Genomic DNA, 8,885 nt, shown 5'->3' with positions numbered 1-8,885 from the left:
TCCTTTACACAGTGGTTAATATTGTCAGAATCATATACTGATCCATAATAATGAGATTAAAGTGCCATTGATGTAAGTTGATTTCAACTTTGGCAGCTCTGTCAAGCATAACTTAGATCCTATGAGTGAAAAACTGAACATGTATCTAAATAGATAAAGTCATAGGATAATGAAACGGCCATGAAAAATTCCTCGCGATTTCTAAGCATCATTCTTCAATCGCTCGTAACGTTTGTGTGTCCATAGTACCCTGAGCACCAGCAGCGTGCTGCTACGCGCTGCAATAAATGGTCTTGCTTGCAACTTCGCTCATCGTTAACTCTTAGGAGTATATAACCATGAATGATGTATGATGATGATAATATGACAACGTAACACAGCTATAGTGTTTATATACCTCACGGGTTGGTGTACGCTTAGTTAATGTCTTGAGCGCACTCTTGATTGATGGTGTTTTGATTGTTTTAGAAACATGTTTAATAGTGAGCAAAGTCTCGAAGCTCCAGATCCAACAAGAACGACTGCGTGATTTAGCATAAATCAAATTAATGAAACTACACACCCCTCACTTTAAAGTATAAAACAGAAGAAGAAGGAAAGAAAGAGAAACTCTTCTGGTCCTGTTTGTTGTTAGACGATTCATCAGACTGCCGTTTTGATGATTCCCACGGACAGGAAGCGAGGCTGCTGAACTCAGCCCGTGGATCTGTATTACCCCGAAGATCATCCTGATATATATGTTATACAGATGATGCTTCATCATGCCAACAGTAAAAGACAAACAGTCACACAGTATCTGACAGCACGCCATAAATAATATATTATAAACATGAAGCTGAGGGCCGCATGACATCTGACTGTGGGCTGTGATTGGCCCCCGGGCCGTACTTTGGACAGCCCTGAATTAGACGGTCACATATAATGAATGTAGCTGTTAGCTGACCTCTGTACAGATGTGTGAACATCACTCTGCTGCATCACGATGATATTTAATCTGCACAAGTGTGTGAAGGTGTTTAAAGGCTTCACATGAGAGCGAACATCAAATATTAATATAGATAAGATCAAAGAGTCACATGTGAGAGGGGAAACTAATTAATTCATGACAGGAACATAAATGTTAGCCGAGGAGCAAACTGAAGATCTTTAATCACACTGAGCACAGACGTTCATCATCATGTGAACATTAAACATATCTATAGTTGAATTATAGTAATCTATAGTTTAATTATCTATAGTTTAATTTTAGATAGCTATAGTTATCTATAGTTTAATTTCTATAGTTTAAATTAATCTATAGTTGAATTATATTAACTAACATAGTTTGTTAATATCTAAGTTTAATTTTAGATATTTATAGTTCCATCATATAGTTTAATTATCTATTAGTTGAATTATATAGTTATCTATAGTTGAATTATCTATAGTTGAATTATTTATAGTTGAATTATCTATAGTTCAGTTATAGATAACTGGTAAAGTGAACATGTTCTGAATGATGCTGACCTCAGCTCTGTATCATGTGACATCACTGTGACATCACTGTGACATTTTAAAGTGATGAACATAGAATCATCTGTCTCCTGTTCACCTGTATAAACACACACCTGTCTGTGATCATGTGACGTAAACGTGTTTCCTGTCTGCAGGCGTCCAAACAGGCTGAAATCAGCAAACTACAGGAAGAGATAGCAAAGGTAAAAGTTCATCAATAACATCAAACGTCATCACTGATTAATAATTTATAAGACGGAACATATGAATAATACAAAAACTGTCTGTCTGTCCTCCAGCTGTCTGACAAGTTAAAGAAGAAACAGGAGAGGTGAGACACGATGTCAGATTTGTCAGTTTGATATATTTTTATATATTTTTAGTTTTCTCAGTTTATAATATTTTAGTTGTGATCTTGATGCTGCAGCTCCTCTTTGCTCCTGTAGCACAGATCAAACAAACATGAACATGAAGTTTGTTTCTGTTCTTCAGTTTTCAGCGTCTGCAGGGAGAGAAGGAGGCTCTGTACAACGACAGCAGGTCACAACTACACTCAGTACTACTACTACTACTGCTACTACTACTACTACTACTAATTACTGTCTACTAACTACGACTGACTACTCACTACTACTACTCGCTTACACTACTACTCTAACTACTACTACTACGGCTACATACGGCCTACTACTAACTAACTAAGGCTACGCTACTCACTGCTAACCTACGTACTGCTACTTGACGACTACTACTCTAGACTATACTCTACTACTGTAACTATACAATACTACTTACTGCTACTGCGACTGCTAACTTGCTACTCTTGCTATACTACACTACTCTACTACAGACATACTACGAACTACACTACTAAGGCTACTCTAACTACTACTGACTGCTCGACTACTGCCTGCTCTACTACTACATACTGCTACTCTACTGCTGCTGCTGCTACTACTGACCTGCGAACACTACTGCTTACTAGACACGCTACTACTGCTGCGCTGAATACTACTACTACTACTAACACTGACTACGACGTACTATGCTACTACTACGGTGCTACTACACTACTGACTTTAGCTAATCTAATACTACTAATGCTACTACTACTATAACTACTCTCTGGCTTACATTACGACTAAACTACTACTAACTACTACTACTACTACAGCTGTGTGGTCGTGGCAATGTTACATGTTCATTGGTATTTGTCGCAGGACAAGATAGATGAGATCCACCAAAGGAAGAGGAAGAGCTGAAGGCCACATGAACACTCCCATCCACAACCTACAAGTCACGACCTCATGGCAAGCAGCATCAGGTGAGGACTCGGTGACTCACAGCCAATCAGGTGAGAGCTCGGTGACTCAACAGCCCAATCAGGGGAGAGCTGGTGACTCACAGCCAAGCAGGTGGAGAGTGACCAACAGCCAATGGGTTTCTTCGATCATTCAAGGTGTTGTTTGTTTTGTTTCAGGTGTCAGTGAACTCAAGAGAGCACTTACAGGAGCAAAGAGAAGGAACAGGAACTGACTGTGACACACGCTTGAAGGACAGGTACAGCACACACACACACACACACAACACACACACACACACACAAGTAAACAAGTGGAAGGTTAGGCGAGGTCAAAGTAACCTCCTTTAACAGTGTTTGTCAAGTGGGCAGCACTTGAACACACACCTGTCACACAACCTTAACACACCTGTACACACACTGTACACGTGCTCACGCAGGTTACAAACCTTGACTGGGAACTCTGAAGCGTTCGAATCTCATTGGGCAAACAAGAATCATCGCGGTGGCGTGTCAGGGGGGAGGAGGCGAGGGTTAAGGGAGGAGCTGAAGTCAAACTGTAAGAAAATCTGTTTTCTAAGTTTTCTCGTAAGAGGCGCCCTGTCAATGATCAAGGTCGGTTTCCTTTCCTCCTGCCTCTGCTTCCTGCTCTCCTACCTGCTCCACTGCATCTCTGTCTTCTCGTCTGTTTCTATTCGTTCGTTCCTCCCTTTTCTTGTTTTCTTGCTCAACTTTGTGTGGTTGTCTTCTTTGTTGGTTTCCGTTATCTGTTCTCGCTTCCCTCCCTCTCGCGATCTTCTCTGCCCTGCCCATCCTGTCTGCGTGTGCGTGGGTACTGCAGGTAGAGCTAACAGAGTGCAGTCAGTCAGGAGCAGGGTGGACAGCATCTGCAGGAGAACAGAGCTCTGAGGACAAACCTAGCTGCTCTGTAGAACCAGGTAAGAACCTGGAGAACATCCATGTAGAAACCTACACAGAGTGGACAGCTCATACACAGGGAGAAATTAGCTCAAGACTAAAGGCATACATGAACCAATTGACACAAGTCTAACAGCTAACCATGAAGAACTTACATACAGCCTAACAGCATAGGAGAACATCATGTAAGAACCATCACAGTCTAACAGCTCATACACAGGAGAACATCATTTAAGACCATCACAGGTCTAACAGCATCATACACATGGAGAACATCATTAAGAACCATCACAGTCTAACAGCTCATACAACAATGTAGAACATCATGTAAGACCATCCCAGTCACGGACAGCTCAGACACATGGAGAAACTCATGTAGAAACATCAACAGACTGACACTCATCACATGAGAACATCATGTAGAACCATCCATCAGACGGAGTCTCATACACACTGGAGAACATCATGTAGAACATCACATCTACAGCATACACATGACCATAAGCTCTAACACATAGGGAGAACATCAAATGTAGAACCATCACAGACTAACTAACAGAGCATAACATGGAGAAACATCATGTAGAACCAGCTCACAGTCTGAACAGCTCATAACATGGAGAACCATCACAGCACTAACAGCTCATAACACAGGGAGAATACATGTAGAACCATCAAGACGACAGCTCATAATCACATGGAAAACATCACATGGAGAACCATAATCGAAGCTCATAGCACATGGAAAATCTAACATCAAGAACATCAACAGAGAACTCATACGTACTAACATGAGCTTCAACACATGAGAACCATCACAGACTACAGCTCATACACAGGGACTCAGTACAATCACAGATCGAAAGCTCACAAGAACTCAGATACATTCTAAACTCTAAGGAGAAACATCCATGTAGAACCAGCACAGGCTAACAGCTCATGACACATGGAGAACATTACCATCAGTCTAACAGCTCATAACATGGAGAACCATGTAGAACATCAGTACATAAACAACATCTCATACACACTGGAGAACATCATGTAGAAAGAACCATCAACCAGTCTAAACAGCTCATACACTATGAGAACACATACACCACACTGAGTTGACAGACTCATACACATGGAGAAACATCATGTAGAACCATCACAAGCTAAACACGCTCATACACAGGGAACAGTCCAGTTTAGAAAGACCATCACAGTCAACACACTCATAACACAGGAGAACATCATGTAGAAAAGAACCATCACAGTACAGACTAACAGCATCATACACCATGGAGAAACATCAGAGAATAGTCTAAAACTATACTAACATGTAGAACCATCACAACTGACAAGTCGACACTCATACACATGGAGAACTCATGAGAAACACATCACAGAAAGTCAACGCTATAACACATTGGAGACATCATGTAGAACCAGTCCACAAACAGTACTGAGCAGCTCATACACAAGTGGAAACTATCATGGTAGAACCATCAAACATCAAGACTGGACAACACTCATACAATCATGGAGAACATCAATGTAACCCAAGACAGTCCACTGAAAAACAGAACGTCGAAAAACAGCTCATACACAGTGGATACAATCATGTTATAGACCATCACAAAGCTACGTCTCATACACATGGAGAACGCATGTAGAAACCATCACAGCAGACTAAGAACAAAGCTCATAACACAAGAACATCATGTAGAAAAACCATTCACAGACTGACAGCTCATACACTGGAGAACATCATGTAGAAAACATCACAGACTTGAAAGCTATAACACATGGAGAAACATCATGTGAAAACCATCACAACTAACACAGCTCATACACATGGAGAACACAATGTAGAAACTCACAGACTGACAAGCTCATACACATGGAGAAAACATCATGTAGAACAATCACAGACTAAACTAAGCTCATACCCTGGAGAACATCATGTAGAACCATCACAGACTGACCACTCATAACACATGGAGAAAATCATGTAGAACCATCAACAAACACCACGTCATCTCTGAGGACTACCAAGCGGCTCTAGAACTGATAATAAACCTGAGAACATCATGACTCGACGCTGTTCCTCTGGGTGCTGGACGGCAGAGCTTTAACAGCAGACAATTACAGAACCAGAACAGACAACACAACCCCAGATGTTCGTTTGGAGCAGTCTGTATGAATGAACGACCCCCTCTCCGTTAAATTCTGATAATTAGAGAATTCTAGAAAAGCGGAAGATTTTTTTTTGTCTGGGGCTGCAAGGAAACTCCTCAAGAAACCTCGACTGGTCTGAAACCAGACCTAGAACGTACTCTACAAAACAAATGTACATGGACTCGTACAGAAACATTATCTAGAACTTTGTACTGTTCAGGTTTGTTCTTGTAGCTGTGATAAAAGAATGAGTAGAACTCCTGAATCCATTTGGACCCGGAAAAACATTTTACGGGAACAAATTGCTGCTGAGGGACCACCTGTTGTGTCTTGAACCAGGGAACGTATCTCAGACGCTCCATAGAACCTTTTCTAGAACCGTAAAAACCTCGCGATATCTGAAACTAATGCGGAGCTCAGGAACACATCGAACCTTACCTGTAGTAAACCTGAAGAATCACCTGTGGGAACTGACACAAGACATAAACTCGTCCGGACTTCTAAATCAGACTGAACCTCAAAACTTAGAAGTTTGCGGAAGTCAGTCGATCCGTCTGTGGAGGGCGCCAAGCGAGCAGGAACACATCGGTATTTTAAAACTGGATGAAGTACTCGGCCCAAGCAGGAAGCAAACGACTGAATGTAAACAGGTCATGATGAAATGATGCAAGTCCCGGAGTCTGGAGCAAAAAAAAAGGAGTCAGTATGAAGTGTGGGACGAAGGTGTGGTCAGTCATTTGTTATTGTGAACGCATCGCGGGGTGACCGGGAGGAACACGTAACAACACACATCACACACGTAACACACGTACACACACTACAACCAAGGACACACACCTACACACACCACAAACACCAGAACCTGGTGTGTCTCTCTATAAACGCTCTGTTAACGTGTACATACTGACTAACTCGATCACCTCCCTCACATAAAAAAACCCTGCCTGAAGCCTTGTCCCTTTTGAATAGTTATTAATAATGTATATTAATAATGTTGTATTAACGTTATATTTCCGTGTTCAATACAGACGGGTGAGACTCAGGAGATGAAATCGGCTGGAGAACGCAGGAGGCGGGCTGACAGCTGAGCTACAGAGAGACGAGCTGAACAGGAGAGTCTGTTGTAGAGGAGCCGACCTGGAACATGCACAGCTACGTAAACACACACAGGTAAACACAGCTCAGGAACCATGAACACAGCGACAGGTAACAACAAGCTTACAGGTAAACACCGATACAGGTAAAACACAAGGTAAACACAGCTACAGGTAAACCATGAACAAGCTACAGGTAACCAGAACACAGCTAAGGTAACACAGCTACAGGTAAACCATGAACACAGCCTAAAAAGGTAACCATGAACACAGCGACGGTCAACACAGCTACAGGTAAACACAGCTACAGGTAAACACAGCTAACAGGTAACCAGAACAAGCTACAGGTAAAACAAAGCTACAGGTAAACACGCTAAGGGAAACCAGCGACAGGTAAACATGACAACAGTTGTCTTACATCACTTGGAAGCAACTCGCTGTAATGGAGAAAGACGACATTTAATTAATTTGAGTTTTGAGGGAGTAATAACTTCTGTTTCTGTCGGTCTGTCTGTCCTGTCTTCTGTCTGGTTCTTCGTCTGTCTGTCTGTCTGTCTGTCTGCCTGTCTGTCCTGTCGGTCTGTCTGCCTGCCTGTCTGGCCTGTCTGTCTGTTCCCTGTCTGTCCGGTCAGGAGGTCGAGTTTTTGGCAAACAGGAAGTTGGTTGGAAGCAGCTGACAGAAGAAGGACAAGAGAGAGAGAAACTACTGAGAGAGCTTGGACAGGCAAGAAGGGAACACACACAACACACACAACACACAACACCACACACACACACACAACAACCACTAATGAGCAATCACAACTGAGTGTGTTGTGTGTGTGTTGTTGTGTGTTGTGTTTGTGTGTGTGTGTGTGTGCAGAAGCAGAGAAGAGGAAGCGATGTGGAATGACATGGCGATCCAGCTGACCAGAGAGTTGACCAAGGAGGCGCCTAGACATCAAAACTGGCAGCACGAGAAGGAGGTGAGACGGACAGACAGACAGCGACAGACAGAACAAATAGACAGAAGGCGGACAGACGACAGACAACAGCCCGACATCTGATGTTTTCCTGTTTAAAATAAATCTATCAAATAAAACCAACATAACTCTGTTTGTTGTTTCCTCTCCTTGTTTCGCCCCTTGTTTCCTCTCTTGTTTTCCTCTCCTCGTTTGTTCCCCTCTCCTTGTTTCCTTCCTCTCCTTGTTTCCTCTCCATTCCTCGCCCCTCAAGGTCCTCGGGGTGAGGGGATTCGATATGAGAGGAGCTTCGAGGACGCCCTGAAAAAAAAAAAAAGGACAAGAAATCGTCGAGGAGGAGATCCAGAAACAACTGAGAGAGGAGAAGGTGAGGATGGGAGGAGGAGAGGAAGAGCAAGAGGAGAGGAGGAGGGAAAAAGGGTTAAAACAAGAAGAATAAGGGTCTCTCTTCTCTGGTCTCTCTGTCTGTCGCTGTCTCTGTCGGTCTGTCCTCTGTCTGTCGGTCTCTGTCTGTCTCTTCTGGTTCTCTCTCTGTCGTCTCCTGTCTCTGTCTGTCCTGTCCTCTTGTCTGTCCTCGCTCTTGTCTCTGTCTGTCCTGTCGCGTCTGTCCTTTGTCTGTCTGGCTGTTCTGTCTTGTCGCTGTCTGTCTGTCTGTCATCTGTCTGCCCTCTGTCTTTCTGTCTGTCTCTGTCCGGTCTCGTCTGTGCGCTGTCCCTGTACTGTCTGTCATCTTCTGTCCTGTGCTGTCCTCGGTCTCAGGCTCGGACCAAGAGTTGGAATGTGTCCAGCAGCGGGTGGACGAGCTGCAGGAACCAGGGGTCTGGAATCCATGGAGGGGACTAAAGGCTGGTTTGAGAGACGCCTGAAGGAAGGCCGGGAAGGTCAGTCTGAGGGAGAAAAAGGGGGTGTGTAGCACCGCGTAGGGGTGGGGCATATAGGAATCGAATAATACTC

At 43.3% G+C, this 8,885-nt stretch overlaps 1 long non-coding RNA gene across 1 annotated transcript; it reads left to right on the top strand.

The window, feature by feature from the left end:
- Window positions 1-1,430: 1,430 nt before the first annotated feature.
- LOC113745139 (uncharacterized) lies at window positions 1,431-2,066 on the top strand. Its single transcript, XR_003461996.1, has 3 exons — window positions 1,431-1,697; window positions 1,794-1,825; window positions 1,987-2,066. It is a non-coding gene; the product is annotated as an uncharacterized LOC113745139 (long non-coding RNA).
- Window positions 2,067-8,885: the final 6,819 nt, after the last annotated feature.

This window comes from Larimichthys crocea, unplaced genomic scaffold (genome assembly GCF_000972845.2).
Source record: "Larimichthys crocea isolate SSNF unplaced genomic scaffold, L_crocea_2.0 scaffold4730, whole genome shotgun sequence".
Classification (NCBI taxonomy): domain Eukaryota; kingdom Metazoa; phylum Chordata; class Actinopteri; family Sciaenidae; genus Larimichthys; species Larimichthys crocea.
Note: the sequence above shows the minus strand (reverse complement) of the source record. Positions and strands in the feature narration are given on the sequence as shown.